At 40.1% G+C, this 17,558-nt stretch overlaps 1 protein-coding gene and 1 non-coding gene across 8 annotated transcripts in view; both read right to left on the reverse strand.

Moving 5' to 3' along the window:
- The window catches only part of FAT3 (FAT atypical cadherin 3), a 529,225-nt gene that overhangs the window by 152,107 nt on the left and 359,560 nt on the right, over positions 1-17,558 (reverse strand). The window lies entirely within an intron of this gene.
- Positions 12,042-12,211, reverse strand: LOC140706162 (U1 spliceosomal RNA). Its single transcript, XR_012085865.2, has one exon. It is a non-coding gene; the product is annotated as a U1 spliceosomal RNA (small nuclear RNA).

The raw sequence follows: 17,558 nt of genomic DNA on the forward strand, positions 1-17,558 counted from the left end.
CAAGCTTTTCAGCAGTAAAATGCTGCTGAGAAAGGGATTTTAAAGGGAAAATTGCTCTTTAAATGTGCATTTTTAATTGGTTTTAGTGGGGTTTTATTCTGTGCCTTTTAGTAATTAACATGCTTAATTTTTTTAAAAGTGATTTTTATACTTCTAATTAGTTTAACAGTGTGATATACTAGATAGGGTGACAAACTAGGACTCTGGAGACTGAGGCCAGAATGGCAGGGTAGAAACGAAACAAAATGAAAAATAAATAAATAAACAGATCTATCTGCTGAAGCATTACAGAAGCAAAAGGTCTCCCATGGATTTGAGCCTCCTGATAGAGATGTCTATGCCACCTGTCTTGGAGTTCGCGATGGCCTGTGGTGGATTTTGGAAAAATAAAATGCCCACAAAAATCAGCTTGGAAACTACTTTTTCAGACTACAGCTCCCTTTTTGTGATCCAAAAAGTAATACGTCCAAGCTGTGAGAGAAACTTGTATGCATGTGAGCATTGAAAATGTGTGTACTTGAAAAATATGCATGTTCTAGTAATTCAGATATTTCATACATTAGACAAAATGAATACAAAATGACATAAAGGAGGAGAAACACATACTTATTTTCATACAAAAGAATAACAACACCAGAGTCTCATGATCTGATATAAATGAAGGATGGGAAAACATCTCAGGCATGGCTGAGAGAAACACAATGGAATTGAGGTCCTGCCCCCAAATATCTTGAGTTAGCACATAGATGGAATTATGTTGGGAGGATCACCTGGGAACCCTTTTTATGCCACCTTGCCTTCCCTGAAATATGTATGGAAGGTGAATAGTTGGTCTCTGAGGGAACACAATATCCCTAACTGGATTTTATAATTTGTTATTCAGTTCTCCAGAATTTGGATTTTGCTGTCTTTTGACCAAAGATGTACTTTAAATGGAAAGGAATAACTAGTAACGAGGCCCACACGTTCGTATTTTACTCTTTGTATCATGATTCAGAGCCACCAATTTGTAATTTAAAAAAGAAAAAGGTAAATAAACCAACCAGCAGTTAGCCAAGAAAGCAATCAATATAAAATGAGAGGTCAGTGCAATTAGACTAAGCAAAATGCAGAATTCTTGGCTGGAAACCATCACATTTATGTATTGTATAGATTTTATTGCTGTGATTTGTAAGCCGCCTAGAGTGGTCGAATAAGACCAGATAGGCGGGATAGAAATAAAATAAATAAATAAATAAATGTTGCCACTGAGAGAATTAGAATGTCAGCAGGTTTTGGCTAAAGCAAAACTCAAGCTACTTTCATGTAAGAACTCATTTCCGACACTTGTTAATGTGAACAAAAGTTATAGCTGAAATGAGAAGGAATAGAATATCAAAACATATATGGATTTCATTTGTTTTTCAAAAGATTCACAGATTTTTTATCTCCTGGAAGCTGTTCGATTCTGGATTATTTATGTATTTTATTTCTATAATGATCTTGCTGTAAAATTCTAATCAATCTCATTTTGGACTTTAAGACCATTTGTTAACTCTGTCTTCTATCTTTCAGCCTCATCTATATTGTTCGTTCATGGAATTAGAGTCAACACTAACATATATTCCTTGTTACCAAACTAAAAACACCATGTTTTCTGTCGTCCTGCAAAGCAGACCTGCAATTAATAAGTGATCAGATTACAAGGAAAAAGACACGAACTCACAGAACCGAAGTAGAAATGTGTTAAAACTTCTTGATCCATTGGCTACTTGACATGTTTTATTGTATATGCACCAATGTCTCTCTCTCTCTCTCTCTCTCTCACACACACACACACACACACACACACACACACACACACACACACACACACACACACACACACACACACACACACACACACACACCTGTAGTGGCCTAAATCTCACAGGAAAGCAGACTTTTGTCTGGACAAGAGATGAGCCAGAGTTTTCTTACAGGTTTTTCCCCACAAGGATTCATTTACCTTTGTCACATTTCTTCATGTTCAAAATGGCAAGAATTTGAGATCTAAAAATTTGAGTGGGAAAAAGCAAGACTACAATTTCTCCAGTTGAGGCAGGGAGCTGTGAGTGCTAAACTATTAAAATACAGATTTGAATCCTTATGTGTCCAGCCATTTTACTGCTATATTGGGGTTGCCTTCTCATTTGCCTCCTAAGAAGGCCATCAGTTTTAATATTTAAATACAGAAGTGCCTCGCTTAACGATTGCCCTGCATTATGACAAATCTGCTTTACGACAATCATTTTGCTATCACAATTGCGATCGCAAAACAATGGTCCAAATGGGAGAATTTCGCTTAGCAATGATCGGTTCCCTGCTTCGGGAACCGATTTTCACTTTACGACGATCAAAACAGCTGATCGTCGGGTTTTCAAAATGGCCACCGGCTGAAGAAAATGCCCCCCGCTGCGTTTAGGGATGGATTCCTCGCTATACAGGCAGCGAAAATGGCTGCTGTATGGAGGATCTTTGCTGGACGGTGAGTTTTTACCCCATTGGAATGCATTGAATGGGTTTAAATGCATTTCAATGGGGTTTTTAATTTCGTTTTACTATGTTTTTGCTTAATGGCAATTTTCCTGGAACGGATTATCGTCGTTAAGTGAGGCACCACTGTAGCTAATTCAACATTGCCCCTTTCAGGCTAGGAACAGCTGTACTTACTGAATTTGGCCAGTCTAAATGGGCTATGATTTTGTTGCATTTGTTGTTGTTGTTTAAAACTAAACACAGAAAGGTCTTCATATTTGGGAGAGAAGGAATTTATGGTGTTAAACATTCCAGCGCAGAAGGAAACAGAACTGACAAATTTCCCATCCCTAATCTCAGCTCCATCATTTCAGATTGCAAGTGATGGTTGTCATAATCTCAATCATCCTCTCTACAACCAAGTGCTCTCTACGCACAACATGAGATGCTGGGGGGCGGGGGAGGAAATATTACAGTCAATCCAGGAACATAAGGTTCTGGTTTTTTATTGCATCAATTTCTCTTCGTGTAGCAGTACACACACATATTGTAACATTTTCCAATTAATCAGCAAACCAAGAAATGTTAAGCATTTTGATATACATGAGGAATTTTAACATGTTTCTTTGCAAAAACTTGGAATCTAACATCTCATTAATTGTAAAATAATGCTGTGCTTAGCTGAAGGCAACAGTGGGTGGCTAGGAGAGAAGACAGAATGAGAGAGAGAGAAAGAGAGAGAGAGAGAGAGAGAGAACAGAACCCCACAAATAGAGGAACTCTTCTGACACACACAGCAGTAAAAGGTATGTCTTCTGAGCGCAAATATTTTTAAGATACTAGTTACCAATAACTAGTTAACTGTTGGTAATTACTTTTCCTAATATTGAAGGTATAGCTTACAATACGTTTGTAATGTTGTAAGAGAAGAATGTTAGTTTCCTCTATTCAGTCTCAAAGAACATAAATTCTTTGCAAGCCAGTGTTTTCATGTTGTTATTTCTAACAATGCAACCACACAGTTATGGTATTCGGTATCACAGCCACTGCTTAAATTTAGGATGGCATTCACAAGAAGTTATTCCTGAGAGCTTTCAGCACTTTCTACTGGCTTTATATCCTTATAAAATATAATGCAGAAATACATACATACATACATACATACATACATACATAAATACATACATACATACACACACACACACACACACACACACACACACACACACACACACACACACACACACACACACACACACACACACACACACACACATATACATACATACAGGTAAAGGTTCCCCTTGACAATTTTTGTCCAGTCGTGTTCGACTCTAGGGGGCGGTGCTCATCCCCATTTCCAAGCCATAGAGCTAGCGTTTGTCCGAAGACAATCTTCCGTGGTCACGTGGCCAGGGTGACTAAGACGCGGAACGCTGTTACCTTCCCATCAAGGTGGTCTCTATTCATCTACTCGCATTTGCATGCTTTTGAACTGCTAGGTTGGCGGGAGTTGGGACAAGCGACGGGTGCTCACTCCGTCACGTGGATTCGATCTTACAGCTGAAGGTCTACAGACTTTACAGCACAGAGGCTTCTGTGGTTTAACTCGCAGCGCCACCATGTCCTAGACATACATACATACATACATACATACATACATACATACATACATACATACATACATACATACATACATACATACATACATACATACATACATACATACATACATACATACATACATACATTAGAGATGGGGGTATTCATATATGAATATCCCTGCACAGGTGGAAATAATGATTTATTATTATAAAACCACTCATGATTTCACCACTGTCACCGACTCCGCATAGCCTTCCTATTGCGCTGTTCTCTGCAATGGATTAGCCACTCTGCAACCTAGCAAAGAGGCTTGTCATCCCGCCTCCTGCTAGGAGTGGGTAATCAATTCCAGAAAAAGGAGTGATAGGAAGGCTCTGTCAAGCTTGTACCAGTGGCAAAATCATGAGTGGTTTTATAATAATAAATCATTATATCTACCTGTGCAGGGATATTTGTATTCGTATATGAATACGATTACCCCCAAATCTACTTCACTCACATACATACATACATACATACATACATACATACATACATACATACATACATACATACATGCATGCATGCATGCATGCATGAGGGGGCTAGTAACATGGTGCATGAGGTTTATTCTCTAAACCAGAGAATATTAGAAGGTAGGGATTTTTTGTTGTTGCTGCTGCTGATTTTATAGAGAAGCAAGAAATTTCTTGCCACTCTCAACTCTTTTCAAATTCTCCTTATTAATCAAGTGAATGCTGAGGTGGCAGTAGCATCTGAAGACGCTTGAAGTTCAAGATTTTGAAAGATGCAGCGTTGCAAAATTGTAAAAAAAAGGATAAAAATAAAGAGTTATTTCACACTTGCAGTCAGAATTAGTTTGTAAGAAAAAAAATATCTGTAGCAACGACTGAAATTGTTCAATTTCTTTAAGGCGTAAAAACAAAAAAGGTACCCACAAAGTAAAGGAAAAATACAAAACGGAACAAAATACAAAACCAAGGAATACACTGAAAAGAAGTATGAGACTGCATATAGTTTTGTTCTGCCCTTGGTTTACAATACAAACTTATACAGTATAATGGAAAAAGTTTTCTTTAAACACTGCCAAGTAAAGGAAGTAGTCTCTTAAGGTGAAAAGATAACTACACAGCTTCCATTCTTGATTTTTTTTAAAAAAATTACAATTCCCTAGATATTTCTCTGAAACTAGAAGCACTAAATTAAGGTCTGTGCCTTGATTAATGTAAGTTTTAGTTGACTGACTGATTGCATATTGTTAAAAAAACAATCATCCTAGAGGAAGAAGCATACAATCCTGTAGTGTAGTAGGCACACTGAATCAGTGGAGAGTGGGTGAGCAAATCTCCACTAATTCAATGATCTAGTCTCGTGCAATTTACCAGACTAAGCAGCAGGATTTCGGCCATGGCATTAGATTCAGACTTACTCATGCTTAGAGTAGAGCCACTGAAATCAGTGAGTCGAGTTTTGTTATGAAGAAGACATGTACGGCAGCGTCTTAGAAGTGGCACTCTTCCCTGTGGGAGTAAGGAGCAGAGTAACATCCTCTTGACAGTGCTCACCATCTCCAACTCTTTCATGGATCCAGATTTTGTCAGATGCCAATGAAACAAATGTCAAAGTTTGCCGTGATTAGCTAAAGTCCAACTGATTCCAATGGAACCTAAATGTGACTTTGTCTGGATCCAGCCCTTCCACCTGATTAATCCACAGCACATATTTATTAAAAGTGTTCAAAATGACTAAACTAATTAATCAGTGGCTGGAATAGGAAGCATACAATGGCTAAAAATCCTGTTAGTTGGTGTACACACTGGAGCCCTACTAAATTAGTCTTAAAACCCACTTGTTATGAAAGTTGTCCCTTTCAATCACTGGTCTTGTGTTATGCCCATTGTGGCCAAACTTTATTCACCAACGAAGCCTTATTTGGCCTCTGAGAGTCCTATTATGGACATCCGCACTCCGATACTCTGCTCAGTTTTTCTACTTTAAAAAGTCTCCTCGCATCCACAAAGGAACATGTGGACAGTTCCACCATATTTTAAGAAGCACAAATCTTTTTTTATTTAGCCCAGTGTTGTATACTCTGCTTGTGGGGGGGGGGGGCTTTAAAAAACAACCTCCCAGGGCTGTCTTACATTCCATTCTCTGCAGTACTGCAGCCAGCACTCCGCTCACACACTGACTTTCAATCCCAAAAGATCTACTTTACCCACCCTTGATACACATTTATATCATGCCTTGTGCCACTGTGGAACTCGAGGCAGCATACATTAAGTTCTCCGGGTCTCTCCCAGACCTGCACAGCTTAGTTTATAGGCCATTATACATAGTGCTCGGGAGATAACTGTCGCTTTACAGTTTGGGGAGTTTATATTTTTAATCTTATTTGCCTTCTTTCTGCTGCCTCATTAAGCCACACATTTTTCGCTGGGTATTTTATATACTTATTAAAGGATATTTTATACAGACTTTTCTCCAAAAAGGCTCCGAAAGGGCTCTTTACCTGCCCACTCTGGATCTAAAACAACTCTTGTGGCACATGTGAGGCTGACAGACAATGTGACTGATTTAAGGTCACCTAAATGGGTTTTATACTACAGTGGGCAGTAGAACCTGGATCCCTCAAGTCTCAGTCAAAAACACTGACCCCTGTATCATCCTGGTTTTGTGTATTATCTCCACAAACAAGAGTTCCACCCTCCTTAATGTTGGGATAAAAACAATCTTGCATGCACTAGTGCTAGGTATCAGTTGCAAGGGGCTTGACCACCTTATGTGATTGTTCTTGGTAAATTTCTTTTCCCATCTCTGGCATTTGAGACAAGCCCCTGCTCCCTTTTTCCTGTTTGTTGGATTGCTTCCATTGTCTGCTTTTGTTGATAGCTGCTCTTCTTTCTCTGACCTTTCTCCAAGCAACAAGCATGGAGAGTCTTCCACATGGTGGAGACTCCATTGTTTCCTTTTTAATCTTCTAACTGTAACTACAGATGGTAACTGTAAGTAAAGATAATTTTTTTCTTCTTAAGAGTTTCTAGACTCTTCTTAAGAGTTTCTGATTTTATCAAACAAAGTGCAAGTCTGTGCACAAAAGAAACCATGTTGTGTATGTCATGGGACTGATCTGGCCTCTCCATTTTTCTGTACTGTTTTGTTGTTTTTCTCTACCTCATACTTTGCTATCATAAAGGAATAACCAAATTCCCCCAATACTTTATGTCCTAATGCTAATCTGGAGACATGGATATTATTGTTTTCCTGCTACTGGCAATGAGCAATCTGCTGGTATGTCTTTTTCTTAGGTAAGTGGTGATCATCTGAGACCCCAGAGGACCACTCTTAAAAAGCCTATGCAACACTGAGCTAAATGGAAAATATATACAGAACTGGTATAGACAGTATATGTATTGGCCAACAAATAGCTAGGCGTATTTCCACCAGTAGTTCCTGAAAACCTTTTCCCAAACGTACCCAGATAGTTCCACCTGCATTGCTTCATTTGAGCAGGTTTAGGAAGCTCTTCTATTGAGTATGAATATTAAAGAAACACTCTCCCCTAACTTTGACTGATTCTACTTTGGTGGATAATAGTCGTTCAAAACCTCTTGTCTGAGCACTTCAGGGGATAAAGTATCTCCCAGTCTGACTCCTCTCAGAGTCCTTGTGCCTGCTGAGCGGTACTCACAGACTACAAAGCTCATCATATTACCATCTTTTCAGAGGCTCACCTACCGTTCATTTCCTATTCATGCAACTTGCTTGACTCCAATCTCCTAAACCAGCAGGAACTATACATCTTCCTTCAAAGTTTCTTTAAAATTATGGTGATTGCTAGAAAATTCTAACTGCCTCCATTACAGGTTGGCTGGCCCAGAATACAAGGCACCCGCAGCAGCATTTCTAGCAGGAACAAAGAGACTTATATGTTTACAGAATCCTTCTCCCCCTGTCTGCTCCTTCTCTTTTTAAAAAATCTTTTAAGCTCCTATCCCTTTTTGTAGATTTGTGAAGTGAGTACAGTGGTGCATCGCAAGACTATTGCCTCACGGGACGATTAATCCGCAAGACGATGGTTTTTTGTGATCGCTGTTGCGTTTCGCAAAACGGTTTTTCCTATGGGCGATTTTCACTAGATGATGTTTGGGTCCGTGCTTCACAAGACGGTTTTGTTGTACAGTGTTTCCCCGCATAGCGACGAAAATCTGTGCAGCCAAAATCATCACTATACGGATTCGGCGCTATACAAATAAAAAAGCCCATAGGAATGCATTAAAACCTGTTTAATGCATTCCTATGGGCAAAAAACTCACCTTTATGTGAAAATCCTCCATACGGCCACCATTTTCGCTGCCCGGTAAGCAAGGAATCCGGGCAAAAACACTTAGGACAAAGGTGGCAAAGTATGTTTCAAGACACTTTTCGATGCCTCCAAAATAATATTCACCAAATAGTAAAATCAAGAGCCTTAGCAGGGGCACCATTTTCAATTCAAATGTAGTTTTATCCCTGCACCCCTGGCTTTTGGTGCATGAAGAACTGTTTCTCGGGAGTGACTCGTACACATGCCAAGTTTTAAGCGTCCAGGTTTTACGGAACGGTGGTTCTGATCTATGAAAGATGATACAAACATGCCCTCTGTCCTTCTTATAGATATAAAGCTGCATAAATCTATTATGAGGGTGCATTGTTTTTATGCAAACTTGTTTCTGACTTTCTATTACAAGAATCTTTTTCTTAAATACCAGAATGTTGTTCTGAGATTTTTTTTAAAATCTATATTTCAAAAAATGTTTGGGTGGGAAAATGTGAAGAGAAAGCCCAGTGCCAGGAGGCTGGGGTTCCGATTACAACTTCCCCATATTTTTCTTTGCACTCAAAGATGGATAAACATAAAAAAGATGGCATGAGAAGAGCAGGTAAACCTGTGAAAAGCTGTATTAAAATATCCCTGCATGTTTCTGCTTTTGAGTTATTTAGAAGAAAGACACAGATTAATTCAGTCCTGTCATCCTTACTCTTTTGGATATATGTATTCATCTAGTATTTCCTACAGGGGTGCTCAGAATAAGCATATTTCTCAAAAAGAATCAGATAATGCTTTTCGGAAGCATGCTGCAAACTATCTTTGTAATGCGGCAGGTGAGAAAATGATGTTATGGTTCATCATATTCCTATCATTCTTGGCATCTTGAATTCCTCAGGCTAGGAGAAAGAAATTGTGCGGTGGTTTTTTTTTTTGGTTTTTTTTTTAAGGATAAGACTTCTTTGCACTCAATCCTTTTGAACTCTGGTTCCCTTCTTCCTGACAAAGATGCTTCCTGATGAATACTAGGCCGAAACAAAACAAGAATAAAGAAGACAAAAACATTGTGGCACTTTAAAGACTTACCGCTGCATTTCAATCTGAGCTTTTATGGACCAGTCCACTTCCTCAGACAGACTTGCAACATCTGGTCTGTGATTATAAACTGAACATTAATTTAGTGAAGCAGCTCATTATCTGGAAAAACTAAAATGTCCTATATTTATATATTGTCAAGTGCTGTAACAGCGAAACAGCAATTCTGCAAAAAAATCTGTAACTTTAAGCATTGTTACATGATGACAATCTATCCAATTTTCTTCCACACACTTCTGCTAAATTTCTTCTACACAGCTTACAATGTACTGTATTGTTCCGTGTATAAGACTATACTTTTGTCTAAAATCTTTAGACTAAAAATTGAGAGCCATCTCATATACGGAAGTAAGCTGCGGAGAGAAAACAAATGGAGGGGAAATCAGGGATCAAAGTGATTCTGCAGCACTTTGATCCCTTTTCCCCCTACACTTGCTAAACCCCACTTATTTTTCTTAATTTTGGATCAGAAAAGTGGGGGGCATCTTATACATGGGGGCGTCTTATACACGAAAAAATACAGTACTCTGTTTAGAGAGACAGCCCAGCCCGGCCCCAAATATAGGATCTAATGAGATGAGATGCTGATTCTAGATCTAGAAACTGTGCACCTATAACAGGAAAAGGCTGTTTAATTTAGAACGGCATTGCTGAATCAACATTCGGCAAACTCCCTTGCTTTTGTAATCTGTTATTTGGGACATAGCACAGCTTGGTTTGCATGTTTGACATCTCATCTATGTATCACCAAGAGACTTAGAAGGATAATGTAAGACAGGGAAAAAGGCATTTGCTTTAACACATGATCTGATTCTAACCGAGTAAACAAAAAGCTATGGCAAACTACAGATGTTCTAACTCCAGAATTAATTTTCTAAAATTCTCCTTAATTCAGTGCAGTCCGAATTAGTGAAACAATAAAGGAATAGGACACTGGAAGTTTGCCCAATCTTACTGTCTAAAACCATGGTTCCCAACCGTGGGTCCTTGGATATTTTGGACGACAACTTCCAGAAATCCTTGCCAGCACAGCTAGTGGTGAAGGCTTCTGGGAGATTTACTTCAAGGACACCTGTGGAACCAAGGTTGGGAACCACTGATCTAAAAGCACAAGGCAATATACTATATGTCTACCTGGAAGTAAGCCAAATCTATTTCAATGAGGCTTACTCTCAGATAAATGGGTATAGGAACACAACCTTAAATTTATTTCCCAATACCTGAGTACCATCTGTAAAATATGATCTGTAATATCTCCTCTTGCGTTTGTATCATAAGCAAGCCAGATCACCTTCTACCTACACGATTAAATGATTGTGTAAATTAAAATAATGTGAACATTAATTATCCTGTTAGAACTCCGAATATGGTCTTCTTTGCAGCCATCCACAATTTAATTATACTTCCCTGAGTTACAGTTAGAAAATATAAGTCTCCCGCCATCTTTGAAAAACGAGTTAAACGAAAAACTGAAGGCTACCATATTTTATTTCCACACAATCCCAATGTGATTCTGAAGGTTTCCTATCTATATATTTTATTGGCATCATGCTACAAATTATGACAAGCCTTCAGCCTTGCTTCTACAATTCCCTGTGAATAATAGACATTTGTTCAAATGATACATTATTTGTTGGCTGGAGGGGAGGGCATTAATATCAGCAGGATGTGAGGTTTTCCATGTCTTAATTCTAACCATTTCATCTATTACTTGACGATACTTGTTGCCTGCTCTAGGTTTTAGTATTAACATATTCAGGCACTATGGAGGCATTACAATGAGAGAGATACCACAACACAACACAATATGAGGGAGGGAGGGAAGGAGAGCAATTTGAATCCAGAAAGATTTTGCTTGGGCCAGCCCTTAAAACAGTTTCTGGTGCATTTTAATTTCAGTGGAAAGTACGGTGCATTAAAATTTTACTGTGTATTTGGAATAGTTGAATGCCAATTTCAATGAAAAGTTTTTAAGGTTATTTACTCAATTAAAGGGGGACATAAATATTTCTGCATAAGAGCTGTTTTCCAGTATTATTCATTTCTGAGCATACTACGGTATGCTCTTCAGCTTTTCCACTCTTGACCTTCTTGTGTTGAAGGGTTTCTATAGGGCTATACTTGAACGCAACTGAATCTGGTTACAATGTTCCATATAACTGGAAACCATACCATATCCATCATAGGCATCCTTCAGTCTCGAGAGACTATGGTAACATGCTCTGTATCAAGAAGTGTCCTCTCCAGAGCATGAAGCCTGGGTAAAGTAATATGGAGGATAGGCTGTTGCCCAAGCAGCAAACCCCCCCTCTCCACATTGCTGAAATGGTCCAATGGAAAGGCAAGAGCCAATACAACTGGTTCCAGCGATGTCGCAGGAGTTGGCAGAACAACACGAACTGCCTTCGGGACTCCAGCTCCTTTACCACAGGGAAGAAAAAGAGGGAGAAAGCAATACAAGACATCACCAGGACTTGCTGCCTTTGCAATAGGTCCTGATGAGGAGAAAAAGAGATGAAAAGGAGTCTAGAAAAACCAGGGAAATCACAAGGGCAATCCCCCATTTCACAAATTATGCAGTTGAGTTCCCCACATTTGGGGAAATCATAGGGATCAGCAGCACACCCAAAGTGCAATGGATGAGCCTCCCCCTGGGAAAACCACTTTTATGACACGGAAATACCATTTCCCTTGCAAGGTACTTCTGCAGTAGAGCTCTCCAAATCTCCCGGGTAGTATGGCCAGGGGACATGCTGGCTAGCTGAGGATCTGTGAGGACCCTAATTTAATGGAGCTCTGTAGCTATATTCAGCCAAACAGGTTTACAACTTATTCTCAAAGGCTTTCCTGGCCGGGATCTGATGCCTGTTGTAGGTTTTTCAGTCTGTTTGAAGGTTTTTCTTCCTAACGTTTCGCCAAAAGATGCCGGCCACAGAGACTGGCGAAACGTTAGGAAGAAAAACCTCCAGAACAAGGCCAAACAGTCTGAAAAACCTACAACAACCATAGGTTTACAACTTCTTTGCAGACCTTCCTTGTCAACACAGGGAGCTCAGGAGTTCATTTTCCACACTCACACAAATGCGCACACCCTTTAGACAACTCTCTACAGCACAGACCTCTTTCCCCAGACAACGTATCCGTGCTCTTTTGCATGCTATTTCTTTTAAAATACACGAGCTGAGGAAAAACTTGGAGAAGTACAAAAACTGAAGGATAATTGCATTCTGTTTTGCATACTTTTTGGAAAGTGAGAATTAGGTCAGCGAGTCTGTATTAAAATGAGAAATAAACTGATTTTCCCCACATCCCCAGACTCAATAGTAGGTCTTCCATTCTGAACCAAGACAATGGATTCCTTCACTGTATGCCTGAGTGACTACACAGTTCCCAGCTGTTTAGGTGAACTATCCCTCCTTCTATTTCTCCATGTCCCCTTCCCCAAATCCAGGAAGGGACCAGATCATTATTTGTCAATCCCATATGGTATGATAATATCAGATGAGGAGCTGGTGAGTCTTGCCCCATAGCTTCCCCACCATCGCAGCTGACTGGACAGCAGAAGGAATCCTTGCAGGAGTGAAGTTGATGGGGATGCTGTCAACGCCAGTGATGGTTCTAGTTGCTTTGGCTGGGAAAACACAACTTTGGCTTATAGTTGACAACAAGGAATTGCAATGTATTCTCGAACACATGTATTCAGAGCACAGTTTGCTGTCCTCTGAAGATGCCGGCCACAGAGACTGGCGAAACGTTAGGAAAAACCACCTTCAGAACACGGCCAAGAAGCCCGAAAAACCCACAACAAGGAATTGCAATATTTTTCTCCTGGTTCGCAGGGACGGTGACAAATTTCGCAGGGCTTACCACAGGGTTCTGACATTTGGGGAGAAAAGGATCCAAACGACAGCCAGCTTCCCTGCCTGTCTCCCTGCTATTGTAGCTGAGTGGAGCGGCTTAAAACAGAACCACTACACCCCCACATCGATTCAAGCCTGAATTTATGAGAATGCATTTGGTACCAAAAACAAAAAAACAGAAGTCCCTGCAGCCAAGGAAAGAAGTCTGGATTAGAGAGGGAGAACTCCAGACTGATTTGCACTGAACTCCTACCAGAAATTTAAACAGAGATAAGAATTCTTTGTAAGATGCCATAGTGAAAGGATATTACCATCTCTACACAAGAATTGGAGGTTGTTCATGATTTTGTGTATCTTGGCTCAACGATATCTGACACTCTCTCCCTAGATGTTAAGCTAAATAAACACATTGGCAAAGCAGCTCCCATGTTCTCTAGACTCACAAAGAGAGTATGGCTTAATAAGAAGCTGACGAAATATGCCAAAATCCAGGTCTATACAGCCTGTGTCCTGAGCACACGCCTGTACTGCGGTGAGTCCTGGACCCTTTGTGCACGGCAAGAGAGGAAGCTGAACACCTTCCATATGCGTTGTCTCTGACACATTTTTAGTATCACCTGGCAGGACAAAGTTCCAAATAGAGTAGTCCTAGAATGAGCTGGAATTTTTACCATGTATACATTACTGAAACAGCGACATCTATGTTGGCTTCGGCATGACGTGAGAATGGCTGACGGTCGGATTCCAAAGGATCTCCTGTATGGAGAATGAGTGCAGGGGAATCGCCCCAGAGGGAGACCACACCGCAATACAAGGACATCTGCAAGCGGGATCTGAAGGCCTTAGGAATGGACCTCAACAGATCGGAAACTCTGATATCTGAGCATTCAGCCTGGAGGCAGGCGGTGCAGCATGGCCTCTCCCAATTTGAAGAGGCACTTTTTCAGCAGGCCAAGGCCAACAAGAGGCAGTCCCCAAACCATCAAAATCAGGGAGCTGGACAGGGGACAGAGTGAATTTGTCTTCGGTGTAAGGGATTCTCACTCTGGAATTGGCCTCCTCAGCCATGCTAGATGTTGTTCCAGGACCTCTATTCAGAGCATGTTACCACAGTCTCTCGAGAATGAAGGATGCTTACAGTGAATGAATAATAGTGGTGTTTGCATGTTGAGCATATGCCTGCTCATGCGTCTGGCACATGCACATCACCATTTCAGTTAGCTGCAGTTAGCTGTGCTAATTCTGTGCCTGCTCTTAAATTCACATAAATATTCAACAGGATTCTGGCTTGCAGTTCTCAATATTTGCTCCACATGTTGTTTGGGACGTCAGCTCTCATAATCCATATACAGTATTTTTAACATAACCATACTGTCTATCTTTTCTTCTATGATTGCTTTGAATTTTAATTTTAAAAAGCATTCATTTCAACAACAACAACAACTCTGAAATACCCCTGGGGGAAAACAGGCCCACACATTTCCCGTTCCAATTATTGTACCCTTGACATACAGTCTATGTCTTCTGTCCTGAAATTTCTCAGATCAAAGATGGGGGTTTTTTTGTGGGTTTTTTTGGGGGGGGGATTTTCAAGCATGACAAACAACAGGCAGTAAAAGTGAACATACATTACTTTCCCCCCACTTCCCCAGTTTTTCCAGTGTTCCAGAAGTTTGAAACTATCCGGCCAGAGACCAAGGGAGTGCAAAAAAACCCAACATGTTTACTGCAGGAACACTGCCCTCAAGTCTCCGAAAATCTACTGCCTGCACAGAGGCTTAAATAAATCTATTATATTGCAGCATAACTACCTTTTCCCTTTGTCTGCAGTTACATCAACTGAAGCACAAAAGCCTTGACTGGGTTTGTGCTATAAAAACTGCTGACGAGAACAACATTCTTTATTCGCTCACCTGCTTCTTGAGCAGCCTTGCTTCTCTTAAAAATAATGGGGTAGAAAGAAGCTTCCAAAATTGTCATAAAAAGCGGGAAAGGGAAAAGACAGCAGCCCCAGCTTCACGACTTTCAACTATTTTGCAGGGTTTCACAACTCAAACCACCCATTAAGAATCCACTGGGCCTGAGAATGGAATAGCGGCATCCAGGGTGAGGCAGCTGACAATGCTTCATCTCTTTGGATCCTATCAATTAGTAGGAGCCCGAGAATCCATGCACTTACTTATCGGTACCGACAACTGTGACAGCAGGAAGACTTTCTCATTCTGCCAGGCAAGTGATTTTTACGCTTGAAAGCTGAGAAACAGGTCACAGCGGAGCACTTTACACAGTAGGCTTTGTTTCCTTCTATTTCTCCATGTCCTGGCAATCGTCATGTGTGAACAGATACCAGTGATGCCTTTATGAAACATTTAGAATCTAATGCTTATCTAATTCTTTTAACATATTTGAATAATTTACTGTTTTTTGTTTTGAATATTGTATTTTTAACTACGGGTCCTTTTTAAGGGGAAAGGCAGGTTTCTCCTAAAAAATAAAATAAAATATAGGTATAACTCATCAATTTTATTAGCTCCCATCTTCATAGCAATTGCTATTGGGTATACCGTGGTGGCGCTGCGGGCTAAACTGCAGAAGCCTTTGTGTGCTGCAGGGTCGGAAGACCAGCAGTTGGAAGATCAAATGCACGCAACGGAGTGAGCTCCCGTCGCTTTGTCCCAGCTCTTGCCAACCTAGCAGTTCGAAAACATGTAAAAATGCGAGTAGATAAATAGGTACCACCTCGGTGGGAAAGTGTGAGGGCAAGAGGAGAAGGGGACGACAGAGGTCGAGATGGTTAGATAGTGTCACTGAAGCTATGAACGTGAGTTTGACCCAACTCTGGGAGGGAGTGGAAGACAGGAGGTCCTGGCGTGCTCTGGTCCATGGGGTCACGAAGAGTCGGACATGACTTAATGACTAAACAACGAATATCTAAGAATGGATGAATATTTGTTTTTACTTTATTTCTGATGAAAATTCACCAGTTTTTGAAAATTTTCTCATAACCTAGATGGAAAGAACTTGAGATTCCACCCTCTGCAAAATACAGTAGGACCCCCTATCCATGGGATCAGTATCCACTGATTCACTTATCTTGAAAATACTAACCCCCCCCCAATACATATTGATATGTATTTCCAGGCTGTATTTAACAGCTAGAGGGAGCCAGAAACCATGAAATGTACAGTGTTTGATCCTTCCACATTTTCTGGTATCTGCAGTGCAGGGGTGGTGGTGGTTGGAACTGATCCTCTGTGGATATTATGGTCGCTGTTTCTTTCTTTCCAAAAGGCTCCTTAATCTTCACCAGCTATGGTATCCACACTGAGAACGGCTGTGCTGTTTTTAAAATTGTTTTTATCTTTTATTGTATTTTAAGTTGAATAATAAATAAATAAATAAATAAATAAATAAATAAATAAATAAGAAAGAAAGAAAGAAAGAATGAATGAATGAATGAATGGATGGATGGATGGATGGATGGATGGATGGATGGATGGATGGATGGATGGATGGATGAATGAATGAATGAATGAATCATTACTGGATGCCTGAAGCCAACCCTATTGATAAATCAATTACCTACCACACATTGCACCTAGTGATATACGGACAGAAGTGGCAGATAACAGTGAAAGGTTGAAATCATCCTCTCTTTAGGTATCACCTACCCTTCTCAGACTAAAATCAAAGCACAGTGGTGCCTCGCATAACGATTTTAATTGGTTAAAAAAAAACGTTATGTGAAACATCGTTATGCGAAACACCATTTTCCATAGGAATGCATTGGAAACCGGTTAATCCGTTCCAATAGGCACGGATTGCCGTCCTTAAGCGAAAAAACCCATAGGAAACATCGTTAAACGATACAATGTTTCCTCCATTGGAATGTATTGAAGCTGACTCAATACATTTCAATGGCTTTGCGAAGTCAATTTTTGCAAAATTAAGTGTGTCATAAAAGGGTCAAAATGGTTTTAAATGCTTGGATTAGCTTCTGCACCCTCTAAAACAGATGCAAAAGTTAATTTGGCTTTGATCTGATTTTTCGTTAATTTATGGTGAATTTCCCCCCCCAACTTTTGACAGCTGTCAAAATCTGACAGCTCCATTATTTCCTATGGGGGAAGAAAAAATTCACAAAAAATTAACGAAGACTCAGCAACTGTTCTAAATGCTTGGGTTCGTTAGAG

This window comes from Pogona vitticeps, chromosome 3 (assembly GCF_051106095.1).
Source record: "Pogona vitticeps strain Pit_001003342236 chromosome 3, PviZW2.1, whole genome shotgun sequence".
Taxonomy (NCBI): domain Eukaryota; kingdom Metazoa; phylum Chordata; class Lepidosauria; order Squamata; family Agamidae; genus Pogona; species Pogona vitticeps.